Source organism: Balaenoptera ricei, chromosome 19 (genome assembly GCF_028023285.1).
Source record: "Balaenoptera ricei isolate mBalRic1 chromosome 19, mBalRic1.hap2, whole genome shotgun sequence".
NCBI lineage: Eukaryota > Metazoa > Chordata > Mammalia > Artiodactyla > Balaenopteridae > Balaenoptera > Balaenoptera ricei.
This window is the reverse complement of record NC_082657.1, coordinates 59,838,097-59,852,297: the sequence shown is the minus strand read 5'-3', so window position 1 is coordinate 59,852,297 and position 14,201 is coordinate 59,838,097. Positions and strand designations below refer to the sequence as shown.

General features: G+C 48.1%; 1 non-coding gene across 1 annotated transcript; it reads left to right on the top strand.

Moving 5' to 3' along the window:
• The first annotated feature begins 324 nt into the window (after positions 1 to 324).
• Positions 325 to 431, top strand: LOC132354423 (U6 spliceosomal RNA). Its single transcript, XR_009499289.1, has one exon. It is a non-coding gene; the product is annotated as a U6 spliceosomal RNA (small nuclear RNA).
• The last annotated feature ends 13,770 nt before the right edge of the window (positions 432 to 14,201 follow it).

The following is a 14,201-nucleotide window of genomic DNA, read 5'->3' as shown; positions in this document are numbered from 1 at the left end:
GCCAATGCAGGGGACATGGGGGTTCGAGCCCTGGTCTGGGAAGATCCCACATGCCACGGAGCAACCAGGCCCGTGAGCCACAATTACTGAGCCTGTGCGTCTGGAGCTTGTGCTCCGCAACGGGAGAGGCCGCGATGGTGAGAGGCCCGCGCACCGCGATGAAGGGTGGTCCCCACTTGCCGTAACTAGGGAAAGCCCTCGCACAGAAGCGTAAGACCCAACACAGCCATAAAAAAAAAAAAAAAAAAAAAAAAAGGGCAACTGGCTCTTCTTAAAAAAAAAAAAAAAAAAAAATGGTATGAGTTGTATCTCAGTAAAGCTGTGGTGCTCGCTTCGACAGCACATATACTAAAATTGGAACGCTACAGAAAATATTAGCATGGCCCCTGCGCAAGGATGACACGCAAATTCGTAAAGCGTTCCATATTTTTGTATGGCTGATTCACTTTGTTATAAAGCAGAAACTAACACACCATTGTAGAGCAATTATACTCCAATAAAGATGTTAAAAAAATAAATAAAGCTGTTACAAAAACAAAACCAAACAAAAAAATTTCTCTCTGTCCCTGGTTTTCTATCTCCTGCCTTCTCTGGGAAGGATTGAGAGCATCTTTTTATTTTTTAAATAAAGAATGCTCTCTTCGTGGTACAGGGAGGTACGTTTTTCTTTTTTTTTTTTTTTTTAATAAATTTATTTATTTATTTTTGGCTGCATTGGATCTTTGTTGCTGCACGTGGGCTTTCTTCAGTTGCGGCGAGCGGGGGCTACTCTTCTTTGCGGTGCACGGGCTTCTCACTCTGGTGGCTTCTCTTGTTGTGGAGCATGGGCTCTAGGCACACAGGCTTCAGTAGTTGTGGCACACGGGCTCAGTAGTTGTGGCTCGCGGGCTCCAGAGCGCAGGTTTAGTAATTGTGGCGCACGGACTTAGTTGCTCCACGCCATGTGGGATCTTCCCAGACCAGGGCTTGAACCCGTGTCCCCTGCATTGGCAGGGGGATTCTTAACCACTGCGCCACCAGGGAAGCCCTCAGGTATCTCTTTAAAGCCTTACTTGCCCATCTTTGACCCCTCCTTGACCCCTTCCCACCCCAACAAAGCTAATCTCACATCTTGTTCTAAGTCTGTATCTTGACATGCAAATCTCCACTATTACATGAATTCATGTACTTCTTCATTCATTAACTCACTCAGCAGACTTTTAGGGAATTCCACTTTAGGCACTGTGGTAGTTGCCAGGGATAGAAAGAAGATAGTTTCAAGGATTTTAGGGAGGGAGACAAACAAATAAATGAGCAATTACTGTATCCGGGTCAGTCCTGTGTTAGGGATATATTCAGAGTGCTATGGGTGGGATGTATTCTTTTTTATAGCTATACTTAAAGATTCTATATAGAAAGATATGGATAAGGACAGGTAGATATAGGTAAAGGTATATATGGATCTCTCTATGCATACATGGATCTATCTATCTATCTAGAGAGATTTAGCTATAGATTCTTTTATTGTATTGTATTTTATTTATTTATTTATTTTGGCTGTGCCACATGGCATGCGGGATCTTAGTTCCCTGACCAGGGATCTAAGAACGCATGCTCCCTGCAATGGAAGCGCGGAGTCCTAACCACTGGACCGCCAGGGAAGTCCCTAGATATTTTAGCAGCCTATAACTTGGCATGGATGTCTGTCTTCCTGGTGATGGGTTCTATATGAATGAGAAGATGTACAAACTGAAGGGAGTGCCTGTAGTAAGGGCCTGGGACATGCTCAGGAATCCCCACGTGACACTGACCTGAAAAACGTGCAGGCTTGGCTAAGCTGACTTTGTCCTGTTTTCCCTATCACCACCTGGAGAACCATCCTTTCACTTTTTTTCCCTTTACGTCTCATTTTCTCTCAAATTAGAAAAGTCACGCATGTTTAAGTTAATTTGGAAAATACAGAAAAGTCCGAAAGGAAAAATAAACCACTCACTCCTGCACTGTCCAAAAATAATTATTAATACTGTTGTCTCTCCATATTTTCCCCTTATGTAGTTTTTCACAATAATATCACCACTACCACCACAACCCCTGTACAGCTCACATGTGCTACACGTTGCTCTGAGCTCCCTGTACATATTCACTCATCTAATCTCCTGGACTCTTTGAGGGAGGTACTGTTTACTTTCTCTGTTTACAGAAGGGGAAACTGAGGCCTGGAAAAGTTAACTCTGTGCCCAAGGTCACAGAGCTCATAAGGAGCAGAGCCGGGCTTGGAACCTAGGCAGTCCTGTGTGTGTTTGTTCCCATGCCAGAGACAACCTGGCTTAGAAAAGACGAGTTTTTCCCAATATTCAAATTTCAATGATCAGACTTGTTTTGGTTCTGAATTTGGTCAGAACTGGGCACCGCAGTCTGCAGGCCTAACCTTGCCTTCTGCACCATCCTGCCTTTGTGCCATGATAAAAGTGAGGCACGCTCCATGCAGAGAACTTGGAATACACAGACAAGCACAAACGGGAAAACATTACCCACCCGAGGAGAACAGCTGTCAGTACTTAAGCGTAGATCGGCCCAGTGTTCCCCACGCATCCACGCATGTGACTTCATGTGGCGCAGGCCCTTTGGAAACTGCCCCCCCCACACACACACACTTTTGCAAATATCACGAGCTTTTCACGTGTCAATAAGTTCTCTTCTATTGGATTGTGGACTTGACCCTCCCTCATTTTTGGGCACCCAGCTGGCTTCACTATTATAATAACACCGGTGAACATTCTTGCAGCCACGCCTGATGGTAAAACGAAGTTGCTGGGTCAGAGGAGCGCCTGTTTGTAAGGCTCTGACCTCCCCGCAAAGCCTGTCTCGGTAAGTACCCCTAGTCAGTGGCTCAGCACCCCATCATTTCTGAGATTCAGCCCCATCAAGTGGAACCAGGGCCAGGTGGTTCCCTGGTTGTTCATAAAGCAGGAAAACAGCTTTCTCCTTTCTTCTGCAGTCTCTCCTGCGACCCGTTGTGGTGCTTTTAATTTGCTGTTTCACGCCTTGCTCCTCTGGGCACGGGTACTTGTGGGACTTGGGCAGACAGACCCTCACAGGCACCTAGGGCCATGTGAGCTGGCAGGCAGGGCAGAGGCTGCCCCAAGCCTTCTTGCGGTACCCAGGCCCCCGATGGGCGACACTGATTGCCAGGCAGGGGCAAAGATGCCTGGTCAAGAACCGTCCTGGACTATGTATGAAACAGATAACCAACGAGGACCTACTGTATAGCACAAGGAACTATACTCCATATTTTGTAATAACCTAAAAGGGAAAAGAATCTGAAAAAGAATATATACATTATATATGTATAACTGAATCATTATGTAGTACACCTGAAATTAAACATGACCTTGTAAATCAACTGTACTGCAATTAAAAAAAAGAAACAGGGGCTTCCCTGGTGGCGCAGTGGTTAAGAATCCCCTTGCCAATGCAGGGGACACGGGTTCGAGCCCTGTTCCGGGAAGATCCCACATGCCGCAGAGCAGCTAAGCCCGTGCGCCACAACTACTGAGCCTGCACTCTAGAGCCCACGAGCCACAACTACTGAAGCCTGCGCGCCTAGAGCCCGTGCTCCGCAACAAGAGAAGCCACCGCAGTGAGAAGCCCGTGCACCACAATGAAGAGTAGCCGCTGCTCGCCACAACTAGAGGAAGCCTGCGTGCAGCAACAAAGACACAACACAGCCAAAAATAAACAAAATTATATTAAAAAAATAAAAGAAAATAAAAAATAAAAAAAGAAACAAATGGTGCTGGGGGGCAGGGTGAGGGGAGATGGAGCCTGTGAACGAGGTTCCAAGTCCCCCAGAACATGCTCCGTTGTCCCATTTGGCTTTGCTTACAAAATACAATGTCAAAAGATAAAATTATTAAGAATTTCAAGACAACAATTGTAGAGCATTAAACCTCCAGTGCGGGGCCTTTCTGAGTGCGGGGCACTGTGTGTCTGCTGGCCCTAGATGGAACAGTTGGGACTGTCACCAAAGAACCCTTGAGGCTAATGTTATGTTTGTTCTCCAAGCCTCAGTTCCAAAGCATGTGTCACAGCAGAACACCCTAGTACAGACGTGCATCACCTGGACACCCAGAATAACAAAAGGAGGGAGGGGGAGGGGCCGAGGCTGATTGTGGGTAACGCACAGGCCCCATGCTAAACGGTCTCTCCATCACCTGTGGAATCCTCTTGATACCTTGTGGGTCCATGCTACTGTTATTCCCACTTTACAGATGAGGAAACCGAGGCTCTGAACGATTGGTTGGCGCTAATATCACACAGCTGGTAAGTGCAGGAACCGGGATGAGGAACCCAGGCCATTGTATGCCAGCGCCCAAACAGTTACCCAGTTACCCAGCCTGGAAGGGCTGCAAGCTGCTTTTCTTTCAAATTACCTTCTTGGCTCTGACCTTCCTGGTGCTCAGGAGGTTGTAGCTGGTCCTAAGGGGAGGCAGGGAGAGGTGTCAGCGAGCTGCCAGCTGGGTCCCTGGAACAGCTGGGCCTGGTTGTGGGGTGCGGGGGCTGGAGGGGGGAGGCTGGGGGCGGGGAGGCCCGTGAGCACTGCTACTTGCAGCTGCAGCCCTCACCCTCCAGGGAGTTTCCAGGTCTCTGAGTCTCTTGGAGGAGGAGGAGGAGGGGAGAAGGAGGAGGCGGGGCCGGCTCTCTAAAAACTGTTCTCACCAGAGGTTTGTCCTTGGCCCAGCTTCCCTCCCAGAGCCTGAGTAATGTAGAAAAATCGCAGCCCAGCATAAACGAGTCAGCCTAGGGACCACCCGGGATCACGTTCACAAGCGGAATTCTTGGCTCAATCACTCCGGTAAGTTTGTAACTGTTTAGACTGTAGGATAAGAAGCAACAGACCAGCAAATGGGTAGAGCCACAGTGGGAATGTGGGCCCAGGCCTTGGTCGTCCCTAAAATCTCAGATTAAAAGAGAAAAGACCTCCCCTCAGTTGGCACTTACTGTTTCCTCCTTCCATCTCCCCAAGACTTTTCTCCCCAGCTCTGCCTGGATTTGAGCCCCGGCCTGGCTACTCCCCGGCTGTGTGAACTGGACCGGCTACACCGTGCCTCAGTTTCCCATCTCCAAATGGGGAAGCCTTTGTTCCTGTCATGGTGTTGACGAATTAATACATGATGGATGAGTGAGTGAATGAATGAATGAATAATAATAAATGAATTACTACATGCTGACCACTTCCGACAGTACCCCATGCATAAAGCTCCATAAATTTGAGCTTTTGCTGACGATGCCTGACTGTCTACCAATTAGAGAACTCTTCTTTGGCTGAAGCCTTTGTTTCCTGTTAAAATAGAAATCATTTGAAAATTGATACTTTTTTTTCTTTTTTAATGGCCACTCTGCACAGCATGTGGGATCTTAGTTCCCCGACCAGGGATCACCCCCTGGATTGGAAGGGTAGAGTCTTAACCACTGGACCGCCAGGGAAGTCCCCAGAATGGGCTCTTTTCTTTTTTTTTTTTAAATTATTTAATTTATTTATTTTTGGCTGTGTTGGGTCTTCGTTTCTGTGCGAGGGCTTTCTCTAGTTGCGGTGAGCGGGGGCCACTCTTCATCGCGGTGCGCGGGCCTCTCTTGTTGCGGAGCACACTCTCCAGACGCGCAGGCTCAGCAGTTGTGGCTCACGGGCCTAGTTGCTCCGCGGCATGTGGGATCCTCCCAGACCAGGGCTCGAACCCGTGTCCCCTGCATTGACAGGCAGACTCTCAACCACTGCGCCACCAGGGAAGCCCTGAGCTCTTTTCTATTGACCACTGACACCTTAGCATTCGTTCATCAGCTTCAGGCATGTTCTCAAGATCACGTTGTTGTGTTGTGACCGGGGGGAAAGGAAGATTCCAGCCCCCAAGAAAGGAAGAGAGAAGGCAGGAGGGGAGGCGGGTACCAGGCACAGAATGTACAGGAAGCTCCTTGTATGTCACGGCTTCTCCAGGAGCTGACTCCGTCTTGGGGCCCGTCCGGTCAGAACTGCTTGTCACTTATCGCCGAGGTCCCTAACTAAGCTGGCATTGCCCACAGCCTGACTCTGCCCTGGTTCACCAGACCAGGCACATGCTTCCCTGTTTGCCAACTGTGAAAATGAAGCGCTTGGCATTTCAGGGTCGCAAACCTGGCTGGGGCCCAAGGTCAGCAGGTAACCCTGACTGAGCCATGTCTCCTCTGGAATCTTCAAACCTCTCATGTGTAAAACTAAGCATATGGATAAAAGCCTTCCCAGAATTGTGTGGCCAGAGGAGCACAAATGCAATTCCTTGGAGATTCATTCACTGATTACACCCCCTGCCCTCCCGGATGGAATTACAATTGAAAAAGTCTTGGTGTTATCATGTTTGACTTGGAGAACCTGGGCCGGGTGTCTAGGGTGGTCAAGCCTTCAAGCTCTAGAGCTGTGCTAGGCAAAATGGTCACCGTCAGCCACATGGGGCCATTTCCATTTCAATTAGTTAAAATTACATAAAATTTAAAATTCACTTTTTCAGTTGCCTGAGCCCCATGTCACATCCTCACCAGCCACCTGCAGCTAGTGGCGCCCATATGAGACAGCACAGATCATAGAACAATAACATTGTCTCACAACATTCCAGAGACACTGCCCTAGAGCAGTTCTTGCTAACTGCATGACTTTGAGCAAGTTACCTCTCTGGGCCTCGGTTTCTTTATCTGCAAAATGGAAATTCATCTACTCAACAGCAAATACTTACTGAGTGCTGGCCATGGGTCAGGTACTCTTTTAGGTGCTGGGGATATAGTGCTAAACACAGATAAATAAAATCATGACTCTCATGGAGCTGACATAGAGGAGGGACCAGAGTATTCTTCTCCAAGAGTTGGTTTGAAGATGAAATGAAATAGAGCAGGAAAAGCATTTAACATGGTGCCTGGCACATTCTAATTGCCTAAGAAATGTTAGTCACGATTATTACTAGTAATCTGCCCAGCTCCCTTCTCCCACAGCCCTGCTACTACCTGGGATGGGAAACACATAACAAGTATGCCTTCACTTCCTATCCAGTACCCATGGCAGACATTGCTAATCCATCACAGCACTTTCCCACTGAGCCCAGAGGTACTGATGGGATTCTAGGAACAGCAAGGGGCAGGGCTCTCAGAAACATCCTCTTCAACATCACCTCCAAGTTCTCCTATGAGCTGCATGGCCCCCACAATCCTTAGGTTCTGTCTGTCGAGTTCAAACTCAGACTCCAGGCACAGGCCTGACCCTTCTTAGGGGAAAGAGCAAGTGCCTGGTCGGTACCTTGTCAGCCAAGCAGCTGGTCCTGCTTTGACCACTTGGCAGTAACTGGCTTCTTGCTTTGCTGCCTGTTGGAGTGGGGTCTGTCCGTGTTCTCACCAGGGCTCCTGGAGTCTTGAATACCGTTCCTCTCTTTTATTCAAGAAAAATGGATTGTCTCCAGGCTGGACAAATGGTCCTGGCCAAAAAGGGCTGAGTCAAACCTGGCCCCACATCCAAAGTGGGAGAGAGACACGTGAACTTGCAATTGTAATATAGTGAGATAAGGGGGAGGGTGGAGGTTGGCCCTTGGCCGTGGGGACCCAGGGCAGGAAGAACACTGGGTCCCCGGGAGTCTGCTCCATGGGAAGGGTTGCATCCTTCTCCATCCTTCGAACTACCTGTCCTAGCTCCCGTTCTCCCCCACTGCAAGGAATGACCTGAACAGCCCGACCTGACTCAGCAGGGCTGTCTTCTCTCTGGATTGCCCATCGTTTTGGTTCTGCTGGTCGCCTTCACTCAGTCATTCAGTATGACACGTGGTAACGACACGTGGTGTGAAGATGTCTCAGTTCAATTCTTGCTTCTACCACTTACCAGCTGTGTGACCTTGGGCAAATTACCCAGCCTCTCTGTGCCCTGCTTTCCTCCTCTGTGAAATGAAGTTTACAGTAGAGCCTTTCCGCCTCCCCCTCCATGGCTTAGCATGATGCCTGGGGTGCGATACTGGCTCACTGCTGCTGTCATTCACATGCACATCTCCAGATCCCCAGAGATTTTTCTCTTTTACTCTGTTGGCCTGGTTCATTCCAGAAATGAAAATTTTTTTTCAAATGCTAAACTTTCCTGGCACCCCCGGGATAAAGCTTTTCTGCTCATGACATATAACTATGGGGAATGACATTTGAGCTACGTTTGAAAGGGTAAGTTGGACATCCCAAGCAGATGAGAGAGGAGAAGGCATCCCAGGCAGAGGGAATGGCATGTGCAAAGGCCCAGAGGAGTGAAGCAGTGGACAGTCGAGGAAGAACCCAGGCTGGCTGGAACATGGGGTGCTTGCAGGGAAACAGCAGGAAATGGGGTCGACAGGGGGAGACTGGACACCACGAGGACAGATACCCTTCGGCAATGAGCTGGGTGCCTGACAAGGGTGGTTGAAATAGCTTTATTTTTATTTATTTTTGAAGTATAGTTGATTTACGATGTTGTGTTAATTTCTGTTGTACAGCAAAGTGATTCAGTTATATGTATGTATACATTCTTTTTCATATTCTTTTCCATTATGGTTTATCACAGGATATTGAATATAGTTCCCTGTGCTATACAGTAGGACCTTGTTGTTTAGCCATCCCATATATAATAGTTTGCATCTGGAAGTAGTGTTATTTTAAATTCCACAAGCACACCATGAACTTTGGGAAGGCGAAGCTCTTTTATCCTAATTCTTTGTTACACTCAGTATATATTTGTTGTCTGTGTCAAAAGTTTCAGCAGCCTTGAGGCTCCTTTTCCCTATAACCCGTAATAATCCACAAGCAGAGGATGCTGCTCAAGCCTTGCCCAGATCTCACCTGCCCTGGACAGCCTGGAAGTTTTCAGCCACCCTCCCCCCCCCACCCCCCACCCCCACCAAGGGCAGCCTGCAGCCAGTGGCTGATCAATAGCAAGGTGTAAAGGTCTGGCTCTTGCCTCAAGGTAGAGAGGACAGTTCTGTGGTTCTGTTCATGCTCCAGGGGTCCTCTGGGATCACGCTAAGGCTAGTTTCCCCGCCGAGACCACCCCTTTGTTGGGCTTTCTCGCTGCCCTGTGCTGCTTCCTTAGCTCCTTAAGGTTTCTCCTGCAAACGCTCACTCAATAAACCACTGCATGAAAATCCAGGTCACAGGTTCTGCATCTTAGAAACCTGACCTAAGGTGCCACAGATGAACAAGTGCATGAAGGGGCAGGGCTATTGGTGACAACTGCCCTTTTTTTCCTTCTCCTCCTGAAACAATAGCCCTTGTCCCCTACCAATCCTTTTCTCCTTCGTCTGGGTTCCCCCAAAAGCAGACCCTGAGGCTAGAATTCAGGTTCAAGTAGCTAATTTGCAAAGTGCAAGAAACAGTCATGGGGGCGGGGGTAGGGAGACAGGGAGGGGAAGAGGTTCTAACAGCGCAGGTCAAGGTGGAACTTTAGAGGTGACTCTTGGAAATAACAGAAAACACACGCCTTAGAGCTTTTCTACACAAGAGGTGGGGCAGATGGGGTATTTGCACATCATTCCTGGTGTGTATTGGCTGACAGCTCTTTGTGGGTTGTTAATCAGCCTGCATTCCCAACCTGCTGGGCCAGTGGGCAGAACATTTTCTGTGAATCGGGGGCAAAGCCCTCAGACCCAGAGCTGCAAATACTGGTATACCGCTAGAGGAGTAAGGCCTGAGGAATATGGATGGAACACCAACAGCATCTGCCATACCTTCCTTTACGGAACTATTCCTCCCCAAAGTCCTTTCCAAAAGCTTCTGTTGAAGCCGCCCATCTGAGAACCTCACACAGCCCCACCCAGTAGTGTGGGCACATGATCCATGTCTAGCCAATCACGGTAGCCGATTCCTCGGCTACCGTGATTGGCTCAAGGAGTGGACATGTCCTCCAAGCAGGGCCAATCAGAATCTTTCTCTGGGATTTTTTTTTTTTAATTTATTTATTTTATTTATTTTTATATTTATGGCTGTGTTGGGTCTTCGTTTCTGTGCAAGGGCTTTCTCCATTTGCGGCAAGTGGGGGCCACTCTTCATCGCGGTGCACGGGCCTCTCACTGTCGCGGCCTTTCTTGTTGCGGAGCACAGGCTCCAGACGCGCAGGCTCAGCAATTGTGGCTCACGGGCCTAGTTGCTCCGCGGCATGTGGGATCTTCCCAGACCAGGGCTCGAACTCGTGTCCCCTGCATTGGCAGGCAGATTCTCAACCACTGCGCCACCTGGGAAGCCCTCTCTGGGATTTTTATACAGTTGCTGGGTGAGAGAAGTTCTACTTTCTGTCACTAACTGGGGAGGGTTTAAACTCAAAGTCCGCATGGAAGTAGCTCATTTGCAATAGAAGCGAATGTGGCCAACACGCAGGGGAAGAGAACTGAGAGATGGGAGAGACAGAGTGAGAGAGAGGATGAAGATGATGATGTTGAATTCCTGGTCCCATTGTACTTCTAGGTGGTTACTTGTGCCAGTAAATTCCCCATCTTTTTTCCCCCAAAACTATTGGCTTAAGCTGGTGTGATTTCTGTTTATCTCATTTGCAACATCTGAGTCCTTACTAATGCAGAGTCTTCATACTTTAATCCCTCAGTCTCAAAAGTGGCAGCATTTCAGGGATGAAGACATATCTGTTGACTGAGAATCTTGGATTATGAGTCTCTGTCCTCGAGACCAGGCCATTTCCATGCTGTTAGTTCCGGGAAGGCTGAGCTCAACTGGAAAGTTTCATATTTTTCTTTTCCAAGTTACGTAATACGTGTGATTCCAGGAAGCAGGAATTCAGGGTGGGGGTTTGGAACAGGGGATCAGAGGTTGTTGGTCCAGGGATGTACCCTCAATTTGCCCAATGCTGGGGTGACTGTTTAGTCAATCCCGTGGGACTTCTTGGGGAAATGCATTTCAGAACTGTCCACCCAGGAGATGGAAGGGGCACACATTTGTTTATTGGTTCCTGCACTGTCACTGTTGAGGGTAGCCCATGGGAGTTAACCCCACTGCCAACTTCTGGGTTGTGCAGTATGAGTCCCTAGAGGGCTTTGTGGTATTTCGTGCCATGGTGTCTGCGAAGTCTGGGGATTGAAGACGTAACTTGGTCCTGTGTGTGTGTGTGGGGGGGGTCCCCGTCATTTTGCTTTTGCACAAAATCGGCAAGGCTTGGGCAGAACTGCTGGCTGTAGTGAGATGAGTTAGAGGTGGGGAGAGAGGATCTGAAGAGTGAGCACTTCACCAGTGACAATTTCTCATCTAGCAGATTGAAGACCGTAGTCCACCCTTACCCTTTACTCTCTTAAATCAGGATGGGGACTGCAGAGTTGTCTCTGCCACAACCCTTGTCTGCCTGTTGACCTTCAATCTCTTGCAAAGTCCCCTTTCTGGTCTAAGTGTCACCTCCTGAGCATCCAGAGATTTGGCAGGCCTGGGTCCGCATATTGGTTCCCTGCCCCTACCCACTCCCTCTGACCACCTTGGTGGGCTGGCACCAATACTGCTCTGGCTGGCATGTCCTCCCCTGCCCCTTCGTCTTGGGTCAGTCTCGGAGTGTTCTTAACATTGTAATGGGAGAAAGAATTCTGACAATATCAGTTATGCCACCCATTGGCAAACGAGGTGGGCTGGTTATTCTCTATTTGCTTGCTCCCCAGATTCATTCTTCACTTTCTCTCTGTCCTAGAAGTCTGACCTTAATGAATGGCATCACCTGGGCTCCCTCCCCTATGACTTCCTGTTGGAGTCAGCCAGTGGGAGGCACCAGCTGGAGACTGGAGTGTGGGAGGAGAGAGGTGGGGGCATTTCTTTCCCTGCCCACCCCCTGCTTTGGGCTGAGGCTCTGTCAGTGGCTTCAGTGACCACAGCTCCTGCCAGGCAATCCTGTTAAAGAGAAACTATTCTGACACTAGCTAAAGATGCAAGATAGACTTTATTCAGGACTACTGCAACAGGGGAGAGAATCCAAGCTCACCTCTGAATATAACAGAGACAGCTAAGGGTTTATAGCAGAGTCAGGGGTCAGTGGATGGAAAATTACTAAGGGGAGCTATCAAGGGTTGGGAGATTCTTGCTAAACTGACTTAATAGGATTCTTGCTAAAGGCAGGCCAAGGGCTTAGATATCAAAGGTGGGGGATGAGGAATTTGATCAGATATCAAGGGTAAGGGGATTCTCCCTAAACTGACTTATCAGGATACTTTGCTAAAACTGGGCTAGTCAAACCAAAGACAGGATGGGGTCATGGTCAAGGCCTTGTTGAGAAGAGGGACCAGAAGAGCATGACTAAAGTTTGGCCAAGGAGGCATCTTTGCAATCCCTCTTCCAGGCTCTACCCTCCTAGGCCCTAGTAATGCTCTTTCCTGCATTTGTGTCTTCAGGCCCAGGGTGGTGACAGCTCCATTCTTGCTGGCCCTGGGTACCTCAGTAGGTTCTTCTAACTCGATGCTCTAAATAGTCCCTTATTTATTTTTTAATTTAATTTTAATTTTAATTTTTGGTTGTGCCATGTGGCTTGTGGGATCTTAGTTCCCTGACCAGGGATTGAACTCATGCCATGGGAGTGAAAGCACCAAGTCCTAACCATTGGACTGCCAGGGAACTCCCTATGGTCCTTTATTTAAATTCTCTTCAGAATCCCATCTGATGTGCCTTCTGTTTGCTGTCAGCACTCTGACTCCAAACACTGGGAAATTTTGGCTTTCAATCTATTTATCTGTCATTTTCCAAAATGGCTTGTAGAGTTGTCTGCTTTCTCCCTCATACTGTCATAAGAACCTGAATTTCTGGTCTAAAGGGAAGGGAAATATGAACCCACAGCATTACATGGTAGGGAGCACATGAGGATGTACAACCAGGAGACCCAGCACTTGTACTTACATGTGTGTGGCAATGGACAGATGGCTGAGCCTCAGTCGTCCCATCAATAAAATGGGCAGGGGCTTCCCTGGTGGCGCATTGGTTAAGAATCCACCCGCCAATGCAGGGGACACGGGTTTGAGCCCCGGTCCAGGAAGATCCCACATGCCGCGGAGCAACTAAGCCTGTGCGCCGCAACTACTGAGCCTTGCTCTAGAGCCCGCGAGCCACAACTACTGAGCCCATGTGCCACAACTACTGAAGCCCATGCGCCTAGAGCCCGTGGTCTGCAACAAGAGAAGCCACCACAATGGGAAGACTGCACACTGCAACAAAGAGTAGCCCCTGCTTGCCACAGCTAGAGAAAGCCCGTGCACAGCAATGAAGACCCAATGCAGCCAAAAATAAATAAATAAATAAATAAATTAAAAAGAATAAAATAAAATGGACACAATAAAGCGACCCTGCCAATCAGCCTGTAGCCAGCAATATGTCTAGTATTGTGAGGTCACGGAAGGAATATTTATTGAATGAAAGAATGCGTGGATGATTGATTAAAATGACCTAATGCAAAACAGGCACCTCTGGGGACTTCCTTGGTAGTCCAGTGGTTGGGAGGCTGGGACTCCGCGCTTCCACTACAGGGGGCATAGGTTTGATCCCTGGTCGGGGAACTAGGGTCCTGAATGCCACGCAACACGGCCAAAAAAAAAAAAGGCACCTCTAGCTTCTAATGTCTAAGCAAATTTTAATTTTTATACATTTATTTTTTTAAGATGCTCTCTTAACCAACTTCCACTTTATTGACTCACTAGATTAACATACCTGTCCCATTTCTTCTGTGAAACACACAAGTACATTGAACCCTCCACCTATGTACTTCTTCCCCTACCTTTGGCCTCTGTGCTTAGGTAGAGTCAGTTGTGTTTGCTCCCAAATTTGTGTATAGCAGTTGTGTTTATTATTGTCACTAATTGATTCAATTAAGTGTTACAGAAATTGTGGAAACATGAGGGTAAAAAGAAAGAATATTGTCTCTATGAAAACTGATATGAAACTTGGGAAAACTTGAAGCGAGTGACTGAGGAAATTGACAACAAATGAGCTGTAGAAACTGGGACAGAGAAGTTGGAAGGAAATTGTGATCCCCAGGTGGGGGGCATCATTCTACACATTGATGGCTTTGAAAGCATCTTTAGGTTCTCCAGCTGCCATAAAGAACAGGAAATGGGAAATTGTAGCAGAAGACTTATAGATGTGGTCCATGTGAGAAGAAAGACCCAGGCCTATAAAAAAGAATGAAATAGTGCCATTTGCAGCAACATGGATGGGCCTGGAGATTATCATACTAAATT